General features: G+C 50.0%; 1 pseudogene across 1 annotated transcript; it reads right to left on the bottom strand.

The window, feature by feature from the left end:
* Nucleotides 1–309: 309 nt before the first annotated feature.
* LOC310799523 (sodium/hydrogen exchanger 6-like) lies at nt 310–3,602 on the bottom strand (annotated as a pseudogene). Its single transcript has 4 exons — nt 3,322–3,602; nt 3,126–3,222; nt 2,948–3,052; nt 310–2,292 (listed from the first exon to the last, which is right to left on the bottom strand). The product of its transcript is annotated as a sodium/hydrogen exchanger 6-like (transcript).
* Between the last annotated feature and the right edge of the window lie 508 nt (nt 3,603–4,110).

The following is a 4,110-nucleotide window of genomic DNA, read 5'->3' as shown; positions in this document are numbered from 1 at the left end:
ATGCGTCTCTGTACTTGTTTCATGTCTGAGGAAGGGCTTTGCCCGAAACATCACACTTCTTGTGATAATACCAATAAATGGTGGGAGCAGCATCTAGTGTGCAGACTCTAATTACTATTTCCAATACTGTATCACAAATGTGGCCTATATATAATGGATATAAAATCAAATAATAGAGATCAACATTGCTCTTATTTGCCTAAGGTATACTCACAAAATCAATCATGTGCTTACCAAAAACATGGTAGTATTTTGCAATATCAAATGAATACAGTATATGGACATTTTAGATTCAATTAATGAGAAAAACTACCATTCGCCTGGCAGCATCATGAGGCGCGTGCCCCTCATCATCACCTCGTGGTCTCCATACATCAGCTCACGGTCCAGTACCTCGGAGGTGGTGTGCACTGTGTCTGTGCCGACCGTGATGTCACTGTAGGTCAGGCTGATATCGCCGTCCGTCAAGCTGAGGTCAGAGATGTCATCATTAAGCAGCCTCTCATTCTCATAGGCCTGAGGGGAGGTGAGGCAGTGGGCCAGTGGGCCGCAGCAGGCGGGCAGCGTGGCTATGAGGGAGGGGCCGCTGTGAGTCAGGATGGGCTTCAAGTAGTTGTGGTCAAAGTTGTACCAGATTCTGAAAAGCCAAACACTTTCTTGTTTGGTGCTCCTCCTCTCTGAGCCTTCAGCAATACTCATAGAGTTATCTTGGTCAGAGGCCACTCCCACTCTTATGTGCAGGCATGACAGCATCTGTGTGGTTCCCCCACCACAAATCAAGACAGTGAAGAAGACCACAAGCAGCGTGGTGGAAAACACCATCTGCCGGGCGTATGTGGCAGTGTCCCGGATGGACAGGGCGAAAGTCATCGCCCCACGCAGGCCTGCAAACATCATCATGTGCTGGAAGCTGGATCTAATCTTGTTGCGTCGGCCCAGATTGAGAAGGAAGGAGAGGGGGTAGATGTTGGCGGCTCTCCCCAGGAACACTGCCAGGAAAGCCCCGACGATGAACATGGGGTTGAAGACGTGGTTCTGGAAGGTGAACAGGGTCAGACCCATGTAGGAGAAGATGACGTTCTCCGCCAGGAAGTTCAGCAGCTCAAACAGCTGTTTGGTCCTGTCCTGTGATTCAGGAGACAGGTTATTGAAGGTGTAATGGGCCTGGGTGATTCCACAGAACAGTACTGCCACCACACCTGTAAAGCCACAGGCCTCAGCCAATAGGAATGTGCTCCATGACACGAGGAAGAACAGAGCAGTCTCCAACAGCTGGAAATCCCCCAGCTTGGTGAACTTGGTCACGAGAGCGTTGATGACTCCGGTGGCCACGCCCAGAGCAAAGGAGCTGCAGAAGACTCCCAGGAACATCCCAAAGGATTTGAGTATGGCCATAACCTCGAAGGTGTGACTGATGTCCCCCTGCGGCTGGTAGGATACGATGGATGAGGACAGAACCACAGCCACTGCGTCGTTGAGCATGCTCTCCCCAAACAGCAGAGCATACAGATCTCCACCCACCTGCAGCTGATTGAAGATGGCCAACACCGTCACAGGGTCTGTGGCAGAGATGATTGCCCCAAAGAACAGGCAATCACTGAAGAAAAAGTCTCCATCCAGCTGTCCCACCTGCTTCATTAGCATCACACAGCCGAACATCAGCAACCCAATGACTAAACAAGAAATGACCGTCCCCAGAAAGGCATAAGCCAGAATGGATCCCATGTTTCGGAAGAAATGTGTCCTTTTCAAGCTGTAGCCGGCATGGAAGATGATAGGGGGTAGGAGGATGTTGAAGAACACTTCTGGGTCAAATGTCACCTTGCGCAGCATCTCATTGTCTTGCAAGTCGTCCACCTCGTTGCCGCTGATCTCTCCTTTCAAAGTGTACTCGTACATTTTGCCGCTGACGTTCACCAGTAGGGTGGGGGGCCTGGCATTGACGTGGCAGCTCAGTGTGACATTGCTGATGTCCCGAGGAACCTGGATGCCGTAACGCAACACCACACCAACCAGTATGCCATAAATAATCGCCAGTCCAGTTTCGTGTAAAAACCTAGGTCGCCGGTGTTTGAACAACCAAATGGTCAAAATGGTGAGGGTGAGGAGCATGATGAAGATGAGCAGGTCCACGCTGTCCCGCCGGTGGCTCTCCTCAGCCTTCTCTGTAATGATGTTCTCCATGGCACTGTCCTCCTATGGAGATGATGTTCTGCAAACACAGATGCGACTGTCTTTGATATCTTGTTCTTCTAATGGCTTTCTGGCAGACTGGATGCCTTGGGCACATTGCTGCTCACAGAATATTACACAAATTCCAGAGTTGGGGTCTTTGATATCATCAATGTCACAAATGACTTATGCACAGAGCCATTGTGAGATCATCAGTGATGTCATACAGTAAATCCTTCTCTGCTGGTGCACCTAGCCATTGTGACATCATCAATGATGTCATACAATCGCAGATGATCATCGGTGAGATATCATAAATCCTTCCTTGCTGACTCTTGCTTATAGCCCAGTCAATACAATACAATAAAGCCTGAACCTGCAGCAACAACATTGAGCATCGACCAAGCCCATGGCACCAAGTCCAATAACACCACGCCGTTATTAGACTCTGTGTCTAGTTAAAGGAAACAAGTGGCTGACGTCTGATATATTACATGTCAAAGACTTCTTTTAGGCTTGTGCATGGGGGAAGTAAATGAGGAGGAAGGGACTGTTTCCAGTATCGGGACGAACTCGATACAAACTGCCAAGCAGCTTTCCAGAGCCCCCCAGGACGCTTTGAAGCTAAGAAAACAGCAGCCACACCACAATCAGTGCCAATATGTACTAAACCTCTGGCTTCGACGCTGACAAGTATTGGGATGGGGCGGGGAGGAGGCTTTGGCTGCTCGGGGGATCGCCATGCGCAGTTACTCCAGGCTGACACTGGACGTACGGTTGCCGAAGAGGTCATGACCAGCGGCAGCTCCACACACAGCTTGGACGTCCCGGTAACATCAACACAAACCATGAGCATGTACTTCACTTTGATGATGTGGCACTGCAGGATGGAGGGGCCCACAAATAATCTTGATGGCGTTGCCGTGTCAAGTCTCCTGCCGCCGAGTGCTCACCATGTCGCCGCTGAGCATGGCCACCACCAAGTGCTTCTGTTCCATGGTGCAGCGGGCAATGAAGTTCTGCGTGATGTAATGTAGGCTTTGGGGACCACTGAGCGTGAGGTGGAGTTGTCAACTTGACAAAGACAGGAATCACCTCGACTGCTGTTTGATCTTGGCAGTGACAGAAACCCGTCAGAAGTTGTGGTACCAGACCGGGGTCTTCCTAAACTCTGTTCCGATCTGCGGCACCACTAAGGCCGGTGTGTTGATGTCGATGGGCTCGATGACCATGAACTCCTTCTTAATCCTTGCACTGGCCCACGGCTGGTGCGTCTTCACCATCACCCAGTAGCAGATGCTGGTGTGTTTGCCCTTGAAGGACGTAACCAGCGTCTCCTCCAGCAGCTGGAAGGTCAACGGGAATTCATGTCTGCCGGCAGTAAGGACGGTCAGCTCGCTGTTATCTGCCTGCAGCAGCATCTCTCTCATTCAGATACTCCACCTCGTCGCTCTAGATCCAGGAGTGTGACGGCCACTACACACCGCCAAGTGATGTGGGCGATATACTCGCTATCGCCCAGTCAGCCCTGCCCCGCTGATACAGTGTGGTTGGCTGCCTTGCTGTATTTCCGTCTTCAATTGGTCAAAAATGCTTCAAAATGGCCCCTCCTTCCCTGGCTTGCCCTCTGTCGCTCACCACCTTGCAAAGCATGCTGGGATACCTGGCTTCAGTTTTTTATTTATAGCATTTTTGAGTTTAACACAACAAAATCAGACAGAAGACAAGACAAGGTGAACAAAAAAACAAACAAACAACAACAACAAGACAACTGCCATATCAAAAAAGTGCTCATATGCATATCAGTCCATAGAGTCCATTAGTGCAAAGTCCAGTTTGTCCACAGATTTGTTGAAGACCAGAGAATGAGTCCACAAAACCAAAAATCCGTGCAGAGTCGAGGAAAGTCCAGAGACCGGGTAGGAAAGTTCAGGTTAG

Source organism: Poromitra crassiceps, assembly GCF_964638095.1.
Source record: "Poromitra crassiceps genome assembly, chromosome: 2".
NCBI classification, from domain to species: Eukaryota; Metazoa; Chordata; class Actinopteri; order Beryciformes; family Melamphaidae; genus Poromitra; species Poromitra crassiceps.
Note: the sequence above shows the minus strand (reverse complement) of the source record. Positions and strands in the feature narration are given on the sequence as shown.